A 19,484-nucleotide genomic window follows, 5' to 3' on the forward strand; every position below is an offset into this window, starting at 1 on the left:
GAGTCCACAGTGGGAATCCAAGCTTGACCTCTCCTGGACAAAGTAGTTATTTTCTTCAGGAGAGAAAAGCAAGAATTCATTAGGCTTGATTCACAACAGAAAAAATCACGAGGCTGAGAAACAGAGGAACATGTCTTTCCTCAGTGAGGCACAATGCTATGTTCTGATCCAGTCATTCTGGTGGAGTCCTGTTCTTGTTCTTGAGAGGAAAAGTAAAGCCAGAAGGTAAATGGCTACCCAACTAGCAGGGTAAGTACGACGAGCATCTATTAGGACTCAAGATGGTGAACTCTCAAATTTCCTTAATTAATTTATAAAAGAACATGGGTATGTAATACTCTAAAATAATTATTGAAAAATTTTAATTTATAGAGGAAAACTTAGTCCTAAGTCTACTATTCTTATAATGATTATCATGTCTGTGCATGACATTACAGTCCTTGTCCAATTGCACACGTATTTTATATAACTGCAATCACAAACTTGACCTAAGTAAATATGTAAAATTATGTACCTAAAGACATGTTAAATTAGAAAGACAATTGATTTTACCTAATCCCACATACCACATTTAAGGAATTTTCAATCTTGAATATATCATTCATTAGACAATGGTTACTGCTGATGAAAGATGATGTTGCAGCCTGGACTGTAGACGCACAACTTTATATGAAGGAGGAAGCATGGGATTTGGTAAGGAGATGTAGATTTTAAAACGGTAGACCCCAAATATAGGGAAAATGCCTAACGTCTAGAGAACAACAACGAAAAAAGAATCTTTTACTTTCATAGATATTCTGGCTTATATTAACAGCAGGCTTTAAATGGGGACAATAATTCCTACTACACAGAGACTTTGTGAAGGCTAAATATGTGAATTGCATTGTAAACCTATAAAAAACACACAATACAAATGTAAGAAAAAGCTACTAGTATCACTCACAAGTTCAATTCTCTCACTAAACTCTGAACTCCTGAAAAACAATACCGTTGCTTCTTATCTTCGTATCTCTCATTTCATCCTCCAGAGGGCTATACAGAGGCAGAAACAGCTCTGTTGGAGCTAAGAGAAGCAATCAACCAATTTTTCTGAGATTGTCAGAGGTGTTTCATCAAGGGTTTTAATAAGGGTAATGATGGGTATCTAGGAACTACTTTTAATATTTCTAAAAATCTAACTTGAAATTATACAGTTATTAACAATAAAGCTTAACAAGCTAAATAAAACATTAGGGCTTTGCTTTGTTTTTTTCCCTTTTGAATGGAATTATATAAAACAAATACGCATCTCACAGAAAAATTACATTGTATAAGGCCCTGTTGTAGCTGCAGAGGACAAAGAGGTGAATAAACAGGCCATAATCCCTGCCTTTAAGGACCTCACACTTCAGTGAAGACAGACAAGTTTAACGTGCAGGTATAATATTGTATGACAAGTACAATAAGGACAATCATAGGGTGCAAAGGGGTCTATATATAGGGCTGTTAACGTAGACTTGTGTGGGGCTGAATGGTTACAGAAGGCTTCTTGGAGGAAGCAAAACCTTAAAAGACTTCTGGGAGATTTCCAGGTGTGCTGGTTTGAAAGGATTTATGTACCCTAGAAAAGCCATGTTTTAATCCTAATCAATCTTGTGGGAGGAACAGTCTCTTCTAATCTCTATTCAGTACTATAGGCTGGAAACCTGATTAGGTTATCTCCATGGAGATGTGACTCAATCAACAGTGGGTATTAAACTTGATTAGATGGAGATGTGTCTCCACCCATTTTAAGTAGGTCCTGATTAGTTTACTGGAGTCCTATAAAAGAAGCATTTTGGAAAAAGCTTCAGAATGCCACAGAACTATGAAACGGGGGGTCCACCAGCCAGCAACTTTCAGAGATGAAGAAGGAAAACGCCTCCCAGGGAGCTTCTTGAACCAAGAAGCTGGAGGAGAAAGCTAGCAGGCTTTGCCATGTGCCCCTCCAGCCAAGAGAGAAACCATGAACGTCATTGGCCTTCTTGAATCTAAGTATCTTTCCCTGGATGTCTTAGCTTGTACATTTCTAAAGACTTGTTTTAATTGGGACATTTTCTTGGCCTTAGAACTGTAAACTAGCAATTTATTAAATCCCCCTTTTTGATTTTCTGTTCCTGGTATATTGTATTCTGGCAGCTAGCAAACTAGAACACCAGGCAAAGGCTGTGTGTGGAGGAAGAAGGAGGAGACCAGAGGTATGCTCCAGGCAGAAGAAGCAGCATGTGCAAAAAGACCAGAGGTAAGAGAAGACAATTTACAGAGAAACTGGAGTTGACCAGGGCCCCAGTATAGAACTGGGGTTCAGGCATGGGTGGAGAAGGATGTCATTTTACCTCAGAGTAATTTACACCTCGAGAACATCTGAAAAAATAATACAATGAACATCTATATACACTTCAACTAGATTACACACACACACACCCAGGCAGCACTTCAACCAGATCACACACACACATATACACCCAGGCAGCACTTCAACTAGATTACACACACACACACACACACACAGGCAGCACTTCAACTAGATCACACACACACACACACCCAGGCAGCACTTCAACTAGATTACACACACACACACACCCAGGCAGCACTTCAACCAGATTACACACACACATATACAACCAGGCAGCACTTCAACTAGATTACACACACACACACACACCCAGGCAGCACTTCAACCAGATTACACACACACATATACAACCAGGCAGCACTTCAACCAGATTACACACACACATATACAACCAGGCAGCACTTCAACTAGATTACACACACACACACACCCAGGCAGCACTTCAACCAGATCACACACACACACACACACCCAGGCAGCACTTCAACCAGATCACACACACACACACACACCCAGGCAGCACTTCAACTAGATTACACACACACACACACAGGCAGCACTTCAACTAGATTACACACACACACACACACCCACCCAGGCAGCACTTCAACTAGATTACACACACACACATATATACACCCAGGCAGCACTTCAACTAGATTACACACACACACACACACACAGGCAGCACTTCAACCAGATTACACACACACACACACCCAGGCAGCACTTCAACTAGATCACACACACACACACACCCAGGCAGCACTTCAACTAGATTACACACACACACATATATACACCCAGGCAGCACTTCAACTAGATTACACACACACACACACACACAGGCAGCACTTCAACCAGATTACACACACACACACACCCAGGCAGCACTTCAACTAGATCACACACACACACACCCAGGCAGCACTTCAACTAGATTACACAACACACATATATATACACAGGCAGCACTTCAACTAGATTACACACACACACACACCCAGGCAGCACTTCAACCAGATCACACACACACATATACACCCAGGCAGCACTTCAACTAGATTACACACACACACACACACACACACCCAGGCAGCACTTCAACTAGATTACACACACACACACACAGGCAGCACTTCAATCAGATCACACACACACACACACACACACACACACACACAGGCAGCACTTCAACTAGATTACACACACACATATACACCCAGGCAGCACTTCAACTAGATTACACACACACACACCCAGGCAGCACTTCAACCAGATCACACACACACATATACACCCAGGCAGCACTTCAACTAGATTACACACACACACACACACCCCCACCCAGGCAGCACTTCAACTAGATTACACACACACACACACACACACAGGCAGCACTTCAACTAGATTACACACACACACACACCCAGGCAGCACTTCAACCAGATTACACACACACACACACCCAGGCAGCACTTCAACTAGATTACACACACACACCCACCCAGGCAGCACTTCAACCAGATCACACACACACACACACCCAGGCAGCACTTCAACTAGATTACACACACACACACACACACACACCCAGGCAGCACTTCAACTAGATTACACACACACACACCCAGGCAGCACTTCAACTAGATTACACACACACACACACACACACACCCAGGCACCACTTCAACTAGATTACACACACACATATACACCCAGGCAGCACTTCAACTAGATTACACACACACACACCCAGGCAGCACTTCAACCAGATCACACACACACATATACACCCAGGCAGCACTTCAACTAGATTACACACACACACACACACACACACACACACCCAGGCAGCACTTCAACTAGATTACACACACACACACACCCAGGCAGCACTTCAACCAGATCACACACACACACCCACCCAGGCAGCACTTCAACTAGATTACACACACACACACACACACACACCCAGGCAGCACTTCAACTAGATTACACACACACACATATATACACCCAGGCAGCACTTCAACTAGATTACACACACACACACACCCAGGCAGCACTTCAACCAGATTACACACACACACACACCCAGGCAGCACTTCAACCAGATCACACACACACACACACCCAGGCAGCACTTCAACTAGATTACACACACACACACACACACACACCCAGGCAGCACTTCAACTAGATTACACACACACACACCCAGGCAGCACTTCAACTAGATTACACACACACACACACACACACCCAGGCAGCACTTCAACCAGATCACACACACACATATACACCCAGGCAGCACTTCAACTAGATTACACACACACACACCCCCACCCAGGCAGCACTTCAACTAGATTACACACACACACACACACACACAGGCAGCACTTCAACTAGATTACACACACACACACACCCAGGCAGCACTTCAACCAGATTACACACACACACACACCCAGGCAGCACTTCAACTAGATTACACACACACACCCACCCAGGCAGCACTTCAACCAGATCACACACACACACACACCCAGGCAGCACTTCAACTAGATTACACACACACACACACACACACACCCAGGCAGCACTTCAACTAGATTACACACACACACACCCAGGCAGCACTTCAACTAGATTACACACACACACACACACACACACCCAGGCACCACTTCAACTAGATTACACACACACACACACCCAGGCAGCACTTCAACTAGATTACACACACACACACACACACACACAGGCAGCACTTCAACTAGATTACACACACACACACACACCCAGGCAGCACTTCAACTAGATTACACACACACACACACACACACCCAGGCAGCACTTCAACTAGATTACACACACACACACACACACCCAGGCAGCACTTCAACTAGATTACACACACACATATACACCCAGGCAGCACTTCAACTAGATTACACACACACACACACACCCCCACCCAGGCAGCACTTCAACTAGATTACACACACACACACACACACACAGGCAGCACTTCAACTAGATTACACACACACACACACCCAGGCAGCACTTCAACCAGATTACACACACACACACACCCAGGCAGCACTTCAACTAGATTACACACACACACCCACCCAGGCAGCACTTCAACCAGATCACACACACACACACACCCAGGCAGCACTTCAACTAGATTACACACACACACACACACACACACCCAGGCAGCACTTCAACTAGATTACACACACACACACCCAGGCAGCACTTCAACTAGATTACACACACACACACACACACCCAGGCAGCACTTCAACTAGATTACACACACACACACACCCAGGCAGCACTTCAACTAGATTACACACACACACACACACACACCCAGGCAGCACTTCAACTAGATTACACACACACACACACACCCAGGCAGCACTTCAACTAGATTACACACACACACACACACAGGCAGCACTTCAACTAGATTACACACACACACACACCCAGGCAGCACTTCAACTAGATCACACACACACACACCCAGGCAGCACTTCAACTAGATTACACACACACACATATATACACCCAGGCAGCACTTCAACTAGATTACACACACACACACACCCAGGCAGCACTTCAACCAGATCACACACACACATATACACCCAGGCAGCACTTCAACTAGATTACACACCCACACACACACACACACAGGCAGCACTTCAACTAGATTACACACACACACACACAGGCAGCACTTCAACCAGATCACACACACACACACACACACACACACACACCCAGGCAGCACTTCAACTAGATTACACACACACACACACACAGGCAGCACTTCAACCAGATTACACACACACACACACCCAGGCAGCACTTCAACTAGATCACACACACACACACCCAGGCAGCACTTCAACTAGATTACACACACACACATATATACACCCAGGCAGCACTTCAACTAGATTACACACACACACACACCCAGGCAGCACTTCAACCAGATCACACACACACATATACACCCAGGCAGCACTTCAACTAGATTACACACCCACACACACACACACCCAGGCAGCACTTCAACTAGATCACACACACACATATACACCCAGGCAGCACTTCAACTAGATTACACACACACACACACACACACACCCAGGCAGCACTTCAACTAGATTACACACACACACCCACCCAGGCAGCACTTCAACCAGATCACACACACACACACACCCAGGCAGCACTTCAACTAGATTACACACACACACACACACACACACACAGGCAGCACTTCAACTAGATTACACACACACACACACCCAGGCAGCACTTCAACCAGATTACACACACACACACACCCAGGCAGCACTTCAACTAGATTACACACACACACCCACCCAGGCAGCACTTCAACCAGATCACACACACACACACACCCAGGCAGCACTTCAACTAGATTACACACACACACACACACACACACCCAGGCAGCACTTCAACTAGATTACACACACACACACACCCAGGCAGCACTTCAACCAGATTACACACACACACACACCCAGGCACCACTTCAACTAGATTACACACACACACCCACCCAGGCAGCACTTCAACCAGATCACACACACACACCCACCCAGGCAGCACTTCAACTAGATTACACACACACACACACACACACACCCAGGCAGCACTTCAACTAGATTACACACACACACATATATACACCCAGGCAGCACTTCAACTAGATTACACACACACACACACCCAGGCAGCACTTCAACCAGATTACACACACACACACACCCAGGCAGCACTTCAACCAGATCACACACACACACACACCCAGGCAGCACTTCAACTAGATTACACACACACACACACACACACACCCAGGCAGCACTTCAACTAGATTACACACACACACACCCAGGCAGCACTTCAACTAGATTACACACACACACACACACACACCCAGGCAGCACTTCAACCAGATCACACACACACATATACACCCAGGCAGCACTTCAACTAGATTACACACACACACACCCCCACCCAGGCAGCACTTCAACTAGATTACACACACACACACACACACACAGGCAGCACTTCAACTAGATTACACACACACACACACCCAGGCAGCACTTCAACCAGATTACACACACACACACACCCAGGCAGCACTTCAACTAGATTACACACACACACCCACCCAGGCAGCACTTCAACCAGATCACACACACACACACACCCAGGCAGCACTTCAACTAGATTACACACACACACACACACACACACCCAGGCAGCACTTCAACTAGATTACACACACACACACCCAGGCAGCACTTCAACTAGATTACACACACACACACACACACACCCAGGCACCACTTCAACTAGATTACACACACACACACACCCAGGCAGCACTTCAACTAGATTACACACACACACACACACACACACAGGCAGCACTTCAACTAGATTACACACACACACACACACCCAGGCAGCACTTCAACTAGATTACACACACACACACACACACCCAGGCAGCACTTCAACTAGATTACACACACACACACACACACCCAGGCAGCACTTCAACTAGATTACACACACACATATACACCCAGGCAGCACTTCAACTAGATTACACACACACACACACACCCCCACCCAGGCAGCACTTCAACTAGATTACACACACACACACACACACACAGGCAGCACTTCAACTAGATTACACACACACACACACCCAGGCAGCACTTCAACCAGATTACACACACACACACACCCAGGCAGCACTTCAACTAGATTACACACACACACCCACCCAGGCAGCACTTCAACCAGATCACACACACACACACACCCAGGCAGCACTTCAACTAGATTACACACACACACACACACACACACCCAGGCAGCACTTCAACTAGATTACACACACACACACCCAGGCAGCACTTCAACTAGATTACACACACACACACACACACCCAGGCACCACTTCAACTAGATTACACACACACACACACCCAGGCAGCACTTCAACTAGATTACACACACACACACACACACACCCAGGCAGCACTTCAACTAGATTACACACACACACACACACCCAGGCAGCACTTCAACTAGATTACACACACACACACACACAGGCAGCACTTCAACCAGATTACACACACACACACACCCAGGCAGCACTTCAACTAGATCACACACACACACACCCAGGCAGCACTTCAACTAGATTACACACACACACATATATACACCCAGGCAGCACTTCAACTAGATTACACACACACACACACCCAGGCAGCACTTCAACCAGATCACACACACACATATACACCCAGGCAGCACTTCAACTAGATTACACACCCACACACACACACACACAGGCAGCACTTCAACTAGATTACACACACACACACACAGGCAGCACTTCAACCAGATCACACACACACACACACACACACACACACACCCAGGCAGCACTTCAACTAGATTACACACACACACACACACAGGCAGCACTTCAACCAGATTACACACACACACACACCCAGGCAGCACTTCAACTAGATCACACACACACACACCCAGGCAGCACTTCAACTAGATTACACACACACACATATATACACCCAGGCAGCACTTCAACTAGATTACACACACACACACACCCAGGCAGCACTTCAACCAGATCACACACACACATATACACCCAGGCAGCACTTCAACTAGATTACACACCCACACACACACACACCCAGGCAGCACTTCAACTAGATCACACACACACATATACACCCAGGCAGCACTTCAACTAGATTACACACACACACACACACACACACCCAGGCAGCACTTCAACTAGATTACACACACACACCCACCCAGGCAGCACTTCAACCAGATCACACACACACACACACCCAGGCAGCACTTCAACTAGATTACACACACACACACACACACACACACAGGCAGCACTTCAACTAGATTACACACACACACACACCCAGGCAGCACTTCAACCAGATTACACACACACACACACCCAGGCAGCACTTCAACTAGATTACACACACACACCCACCCAGGCAGCACTTCAACCAGATCACACACACACACACACCCAGGCAGCACTTCAACTAGATTACACACACACACACACACACACACCCAGGCAGCACTTCAACTAGATTACACACACACACACACCCAGGCAGCACTTCAACCAGATTACACACACACACACACCCAGGCACCACTTCAACTAGATTACACACACACACCCACCCAGGCAGCACTTCAACCAGATCACACACACACACACACCCAGGCAGCACTTCAACTAGATTACACACACACACACACACCCAGGCAGCACTTCAACTAGATTACACACACACACACACACACACACCCAGGCAGCACTTCAACTAGATTACACACACACACACACCCAGGCAGCACTTCAACCAGATCACACACACACACACACAGGCAGCACTTCAACTAGATTACACACACACATATACACCCAGGCAGCACTTCAACTAGATTACACACACACACACCCAGGCAGCACTTCAACCAGATCACACACACACATATACACCCAGGCAGCACTTCAACTAGATTACACACACACACACACACACACCCAGGCAGCACTTCAACTAGATTACACACACACACACACACACCCAGGCACCACTTCAACTAGATTACACACACACACACACCCAGGCAGCACTTCAACTAGATTACACACACACACACACACACACCCAGGCAGCACTTCAACTAGATTACACACACACACACACACCCAGGCAGCACTTCAACTAGATTACACACACACACACACACACACCCAGGCAGCACTTCAACTAGATTACACACACACACACACACACCCAGGCAGCACTTCAACTAGATTACACACACACATATACACCCAGGCAGCACTTCAACTAGATTACACACACACACACACACCCCCACCCAGGCAGCACTTCAACTAGATTACACACACACACACACACACACAGGCAGCACTTCAACTAGATTACACACACACACACACCCAGGCAGCACTTCAACCAGATTACACACACACACACACCCAGGCAGCACTTCAACTAGATTACACACACACACCCACCCAGGCAGCACTTCAACCAGATCACACACACACACACACCCAGGCAGCACTTCAACTAGATTACACACACACACACACACACCCAGGCAGCACTTCAACTAGATTACACACACACACACCCAGGCAGCACTTCAACTAGATTACACACACACACACACACACCCAGGCACCACTTCAACTAGATTACACACACACACACACCCAGGCAGCACTTCAACTAGATTACACACACACACACACACACACCCAGGCAGCACTTCAACTAGATTACACACACACACACACACCCAGGCAGCACTTCAACTAGATTACACACACACACACACACAGGCAGCACTTCAACCAGATTACACACACACACACACCCAGGCAGCACTTCAACTAGATCACACACACACACACCCAGGCAGCACTTCAACTAGATTACACACACACACATATATACACCCAGGCAGCACTTCAACTAGATTACACACACACACACACCCAGGCAGCACTTCAACCAGATCACACACACACATATACACCCAGGCAGCACTTCAACTAGATTACACACCCACACACACACACACACAGGCAGCACTTCAACTAGATTACACACACACACACACAGGCAGCACTTCAACCAGATCACACACACACACACACACACACACACACACCCAGGCAGCACTTCAACTAGATTACACACACACACACACACAGGCAGCACTTCAACCAGATTACACACACACACACACCCAGGCAGCACTTCAACTAGATCACACACACACACACCCAGGCAGCACTTCAACTAGATTACACACACACACATATATACACCCAGGCAGCACTTCAACTAGATTACACACACACACACACCCAGGCAGCACTTCAACCAGATCACACACACACATATACACCCAGGCAGCACTTCAACTAGATTACACACCCACACACACACACACCCAGGCAGCACTTCAACTAGATCACACACACACATATACACCCAGGCAGCACTTCAACTAGATTACACACACACACACACACACACACCCAGGCAGCACTTCAACTAGATTACACACACACACCCACCCAGGCAGCACTTCAACCAGATCACACACACACACACACCCAGGCAGCACTTCAACTAGATTACACACACACACACACACACACACACAGGCAGCACTTCAACTAGATTACACACACACACACACCCAGGCAGCACTTCAACCAGATTACACACACACACACACCCAGGCAGCACTTCAACTAGATTACACACACACACCCACCCAGGCAGCACTTCAACCAGATCACACACACACACACACCCAGGCAGCACTTCAACTAGATTACACACACACACACACACACACACCCAGGCAGCACTTCAACTAGATTACACACACACACACACCCAGGCAGCACTTCAACCAGATTACACACACACACACACCCAGGCACCACTTCAACTAGATTACACACACACACCCACCCAGGCAGCACTTCAACCAGATCACACACACACACACACCCAGGCAGCACTTCAACTAGATTACACACACACACACACACCCAGGCAGCACTTCAACTAGATTACACACACACACACACACACACCCAGGCAGCACTTCAACTAGATTACACACACACACACACCCAGGCAGCACTTCAACCAGATCACACACACACACACACAGGCAGCACTTCAACTAGATTACACACACACATATACACCCAGGCAGCACTTCAACTAGATTACACACACACACACCCAGGCAGCACTTCAACCAGATCACACACACACATATACACCCAGGCAGCACTTCAACTAGATTACACACACACACACACACACACCCAGGCAGCACTTCAACTAGATTACACACACACACACACACCCAGGCAGCACTTCAACTAGATTACACACACACACATATATACACCCAGGCAGCACTTCAACTAGATTACACACACACACACACCCAGGCAGCACTTCAACCAGATCACACACACACATATACACCCAGGCAGCACTTCAACTAGATTACACACACACACACACACCCACCCAGGCAGCACTTCAACTAGATTACACACACACACACACCCAGGCAGCACTTCAACCAGATCACACACACACATATACACCCAGGCAGCACTTCAACTAGATTACACACACACACACACACCCACCCAGGCAGCACTTCAACTAGATTACACACACACACACACCCAGGCAGCACTTCAACCAGATTACACACACACATATACTCCCAGGCAGCACTTCAACTAGATTACACACACACACACACCCAGGCAGCACTTCAACTAGATCACACACACACACACCCAGGCAGCACTTCAACTAGATTACACACACACACACACACCCACCCAGGCAGCACTTCAACTAGATTACACACACACACACACCCAGGCAGCACTTCAACCAGATTACACACACACATATACTCCCAGGCAGCACTTCAACTAGATTACACACACACACACACCCAGGCAGCACTTCAACTAGATTACACACACACACACACACCCACCCAGGCAGCACTTCAACTAGATTACACACACACACACCCAGGCAGCACTTCAACCAGATTACACACACACATATACTCCCAGGCAGCACTTCAACCAGATCACACACACACACACCCACCCAGGCAGCACTTCAACTAGATTACACACACACACACACCCAGGCAGCACTTCAACTAGATCACACACACACACATATATACACCCAGGCAGCACTTCAACTAGATTACACACACACACACACACACACAGGCAGCACTTCAACTAGATCACACACACACACACACAGGCAGCACTTCAACCAGATTACACACACACACACACACCCAGGCAGCACTTCAACTAGATTACACACACACACACACACCCAGGCAGCACTTCAACCAGATCACAGACACACACACCCAGGCAGCACTTCAACTAGATCACACACACACACACACCCAGGCAGCACTTCAACCAGATTACACACACACACACACCCAGGCAGCACTTCAACTAGATTACACACACACATATACTCCCAGGCAGCACTTCAACCAGATTACACACACACACACACCCAGACAGCACTTCAACCAGATTACACACACACACACACACACCCAGGCAGCACTTCAACCAGATTACACACACACACACACCCAGGCAGCACTTCAACCAGATTACACACACACACACACACCCAGGCAGCACTTCAACTAGATTACACACACATATACACCCAGGCAGCACTTCAACTAGATTACACACACACACACACACCCAGGCAGCACTTCAACTAGATTACACACACACACACACCCAGGCAGCACTTCAACTAGATTACACACACACACACACCCAGGCAGCACTTCAACTAGATTACACACACACACACACCCAGGCAGCACTTCAACTAGATTACACACACACACACACACAGGCAGCACTTCAACTAGATTACACACACACACACCCCCAGGCAGCACTTCAACCAGATTACACACACACACACCCAGGCAGCACTTCAACTAGATTACACACACACACACACCCAGGCAGCACTTCAACTAGATTACACACACACACACACACAGGCAGCACTTCAACTAGATTACACACACACACACACCCAGGCAGGAGGGTGAGAGAGGGAAGGAGGGAAGGAAAGACTTTGGCAAAATGTTAACAATTGGTGATCTAGATTATTTGGTTTTAGAGATTTCTAACATTCCTCAAAATGTTCTTTCTCACAATCTGTAACTGCAACTATATATCTTTCTTCTATTTCTGCCTCCTTTCCCTCGTTGGGAGATTAACTGATAGTAAAAGACATTCTGTTGTTATGTGTACAGTGTAGATATATCTAGTCTGGATAAACTGGTTTCCTAATCTGTTTTTCATTACCATCCACCTAAGGAAACCTTAAAGTCATTTTTTCCTATTCACCCCAGTCCATGAAATGTTAATACCACATATACACTATATATCTGTTTTTGTACTGTATGTACATCTGTACTTCATACATTAAAAGAGTAATATTTTTTGTTCATCCCAAAAAGCAATTTTTGCTGCCTTAGGGGCAATAGCAACCCTATTGAGAATGCATGAGATAAGGGATCCAACACAAAAGAGGAATAAATTAGATTATAATAGAACTCATTCCCATTCCAATCACTTTTTAGAAACAATATTAATATGTTAATCACTTAAACAGTTGTGAAGATAAATTCTAAGACTTCTAAAATAATTTTATTTAAGTCCTAAAGCTTTGTTTTGGTTTGACTAAGAAAAACTTTCCTGTTACAAACAACTTAGGCACAGAGATCATTTTTATAGGCCCTCAGAGAACCTAGTAAAAGTGGTAAGGCACCTAATTAAATTAGTCATTTGTTATTTGATCCTGACAAAAATTACTTAAATGATTGTGCTGGTTTGAAAGGATGTATGGACCCTAGAAAAGCCATGTTTTAATCAAAATCCCATTTCGTAAAGTCAGAATAATCCCTATTCAATACTATATATTTGAATCTGTAATTAGATCATCTCCCTGGAGATCTAACCCAATGAAGAGTGGTTGTTAAACTGGATTAAGTGGAGGTGTGTCTCCATCCATTTGTGTGGTCTTGATTGGTTTACTGGAATCCTATAAAAGAGGAAACATTTTGGAGAATGGGAGATTCAGAGGGAGCAGAGAATGACATAGCCACAAGAAGCAGAGTCCACCAGCCAGCGAACTTTGGAGATAAAGAAGGAAAACGCTACCCAGGGAGCTTCATGAAACCGGAAGCCAGGAGAAGAAGCTAGCAGATGATGCCGTGTTCGCCACGTGCCCTTCCAGCTCAGAGAGAAACCCTGACTGTGTTTGCCATGTGCCTTCTCACTTGAGAGAGAAACCCTGAACTTCATTGGCCTTCTTGAACCAAAGTATCTTTCCCCGGATGCCTTAGATTGGGCATTTCTATAGACTTGTTTTAATTGGGACATTTTCTCAGCCTTAGAACTGTAAACTAGCAACTTATTAAATTCCTCTTTTAAAAAGCCATTTTGTTCCTGGTATACTGCATTCTGGCAGCTAGCAAACAAGAACAATGATACAAGTATCAGTTGGGGGGTGGGGTGGAAGCACATGGTAAGGCCAAGTATTGGGCACTGCAAATCAAATCAAGGCAGGCAAGTCCTGGAGAGGGAGAATGCCCATTGCAGGATAGAGCAAAAAGCAGATATGGTTTGGAATGGGAAGACCGTACTGAAGATAAACTACTAATAGTGCTATTTTGCCAAGGTCTAGAGCAATTTTTATAATTTTAAATTTTCCAGTGGCTACATTAAAAAAGTAAAAGACCAACAGAGGTAAGCTAAAATAGCATCACTTCAACATATAATCAAAATAAAACATTATTAATGAAATATCTTACATTCTTTTTTTTTCGTATGTTTTTGAAAAGAAGTGCTTATTTTACACTTACAGCACTTCTCAATTCAGAGTAGCCACATTTCAAGTGCTGAAAAGGCACAGGTGATTAGTGGCTACCTTACTGGACAGCACAGGACTAGAGCAGTGGTCAAAGGTGGTTTGGGAAGGGCTTTATTTACCCTCTATTTTTTCTATCTCAGCATTAGATACACATATAAGGAAAAAGTGTTTTTGCTATAACACTTGCAGCTTCCAAATAAGTCTCTTAACCTTCCTTCTACCCAGAATGCTGCCTCACAGTTCCTCACATATAGATATCCAGGAGCATCCTTCCTGCCTCCCCCACCAGCTCTCAGGCCAGAGCTCCAGAAACATCACTCCAAAAACATTCTTAATGGGATTCTGTCTAAATGAGGGGTATAAACACTGGAGAATAGATAAGTTTTATCACACCACAACTTCCTGAAAATACCATTTATCCATCACCAATAACAAGAGAAAAAGCCTTAAGGTCGTGCATACTGTGCATTAAAATGCAGTGAATTAAATGCTACCTAGAAAAACAGGTACTTAAGAAAAAATAGTTTCTGTCAATATAGAAGCAAATAACTAGGCTTTGTCTTAGTTGATAGGGATTACTCATATTTCCCTGCAACGAGGAACATTATTTATTTATATTTCCTAGCAACATTCCTGGAACTAATGTATAGGCCATGATATATTATAATCTATTTATGCTCTAAATGCTATTACCAGGATGTGGGTGCACTTTAGATCAGGAATCTTAGCTGTAGTTTGGATTAGAAAAGGCATAACGTTAAATCATATTCTGCCCTTTTATATTACTCGTTTTCAGGTCTTGTCACTCAAAGAAGGAAGAAAAAGCCCTTTATTTGCTATCATTTTCAACATTTCTTCCCAAAGAAGGGAAAGGAAAAAAAAAAGAAAGTAGACTTAACTATAAAACAAAAAGATATGCAGTCCCACAGAATCTCGCAAAGAAAACAGCATAACATGAAGCGAGATGCATACATAAAAACTTTATGTCACAAAATCACCATCTGAAGTCGTCTTTGAAACAAAGGAAGAAATTAAAATATTAAATAAACAAAATTGGTATTTGTTCTAGTTTGCTAGCTGTCAGAATGCAATATCCCAGAAACAGAATGGTTTTTAAAAAGGGGGGCTCAATCAGATGCTAGTTTACAGTTCTAAGGCCCAGAAAATGTCCCAATTAAAACAAATCTATGGAAATGTCCAATCAAAGGCATCCAGGGAAAGATACCTTGGTTCAAGAAGGCTGATGAAGTTCAGGGTTTCTCTCTCAAGTGGAAAGGCACATGGCAAACACAGTCAGAGTTTCTCTCTCATCTGGAAAGGCACATGGTGAACATGGTCAGGGTTCCTCTCTCATCTGGAAGGGCACATGGTGAACACGGCATCATCTGCTAGCTTCTTCTCCTGGCCTCCTGTTTCATGAAGCCCCCCAGGAGGCATTTTCCTTTTTCATCTCCAAAGGTTGCTGGCTGGTGGTCTCTGCTTCTCATGGCTATGTCATTCTACTCTGCTCTCTATGAATCTCCTATTCTCCAAAATGTTTCTTCTTTTATAGGACTCCAGAAACTTATCAAGACCCACCCAAATGGGTGGAGACATGTCATCACCTAATCCAGCTTAACAACCTCTCTTGATTTAATCACATCTCCAGGGAGATGCTCTGATTATAGTTTCAAACATACAGTATTGAATAGGGATTATTCTCCCTTTACAAAATGGGATTTTGATTAAAACATGGCTTTTCTAGGGGACATACATCCTTTCAAACCAGCAGAGTATTTAACTGTATATGTCATTTTTTTAAATTAAGAGGTCTTCACTGAAATGTCAAAGTATTTCCCATTTTTAGCCTTAAACTTTTACAAATAAGTATCTTATATATAACTGTCTACAGAAAAATTACATGATGCCTGGGATTTGTTTTAAAATACCCCAGTAAAGAAAAATAAAAGTAAAATTGGGGAAATATATTAAACAAGTAAGGCAAAATTGCTGTTAACTGGTGATGAGTACTTGACAGTTCATTATAACATTCACACCACTTGTATATATTTTATACCTAATGTTTTTCAAATAAGCAAGTTTAAAAATTGTTGATTATATGTTTTAAAATACATATTTTTTAAAACAAAAAAATGTTAATTGATCGTCTCTGACTCAGGGTATAGCATGAGAGATTAACTTATATTCTTTTAAGTTGTTTTGACTCTGTATCAAACATTTTCTCAATTAAATACATACACATATATATATACATTACATATAATAATATATGCGTATGTATTAGATTTTGCTAAGTTTAGAGCACTTATTTCCTAAAAATACTGGTTATGCATTTAGCTCTGTACCTTATTAGTTATATGTACCTGGACAAGTCATTCTTATATAAGGATAACATTTAAATGAGATAATGATTTGAAATATACCTAGTAAAGTGTCTGACACAATAGAGATGTTCACTTAGTACTGGTTTAAATAAAACTACATAAGTGAGGAGAACTAGATTTATTATGAGACAGGCCCACTGCTGATATTTGAGGGGCCATGAGCAAGAGGATAGAGGCACCCAGCCCATAGCCTAGTCTCCCTCTCTTTCCATTCTGCCCAGCGGCCTCACACACATGTGTGTGGACACCCCAACTGGCTTGATCAAGCACCACCACCCCCCAACAGCTGCCCTTTGACCATTCTTAAGATCTAGGTGTGTATACCCTTATCCTATAGTCCACATCTGGGAAAACACAGGTAGACTCCTGGTTATATGTCAGGGAATTTTAGCATCCCAGGTAGCTAGAACCTAGTCTAGAAGGGGGAAGGCAGGGAAGGGATGAGTGGGATGGGGGGAAAGAGATGGACTCCTGAAGAGTATGTACCCTTAGTTTTGGAACTCTTTGGCTGATGGGAAGAGATGTTTCTGGAGAAGTGCCAGTGTGGGTCCTTTCAAAGCAAAGGGCTCAGGACAGAGCTCCAGGCACGTGGATCTAAAAGCAATGCTCACCAGACGCAAAGTGTTAGGATGACCCATTCAGTGGAGGAGGGGTCATGGAATCTTGCCACAGTTCCGGCGGTAACTTCATGAATGACCTTAGGCCAATGTCTTTACCTCACTGTGCCTTAGCTTTCTCCTAAACGTTTATTGACCTACAATTATGAGCCAAGTATGCATCTAGATAACGAATATACAAAATTCAACAGGCAAAATCCTTATTCTCAAAGACTTACCATTCTGGTAGAGAACAGTCATGAAGATATCCAGGACAAACATATTCCAAACAAAGGGACACTTCTAAATAAAAATTTTCATGATTATTCTTGAAAGTTGACATGTTCATTAAATTTAAGTAGTGAAAGACTCCTAAAAGGAAACAATAGCATATAAT

The 19,484-nt window shown here is 44.5% G+C and overlaps 1 long non-coding RNA gene across 1 annotated transcript in view; it reads right to left on the reverse strand.

Moving 5' to 3' along the window:
* LOC143649794 (uncharacterized) overlaps nucleotides 1-19,484 on the reverse strand; it is a 47,809-nt gene that overhangs the window by 13,477 nt on the left and 14,848 nt on the right. Inside the window, exon 2 of the long non-coding RNA XR_013159189.1 lies at nucleotides 19,327-19,459. This is a non-coding gene — a long non-coding RNA (uncharacterized LOC143649794). The remainder of the gene's footprint in view (nucleotides 1-19,326; nucleotides 19,460-19,484) is intronic.

The sequence above is a fragment of the Tamandua tetradactyla genome, chromosome 11 (assembly GCF_023851605.1).
Source record: "Tamandua tetradactyla isolate mTamTet1 chromosome 11, mTamTet1.pri, whole genome shotgun sequence".
In the NCBI taxonomy this organism is placed as follows: domain Eukaryota; kingdom Metazoa; phylum Chordata; class Mammalia; order Pilosa; family Myrmecophagidae; genus Tamandua; species Tamandua tetradactyla.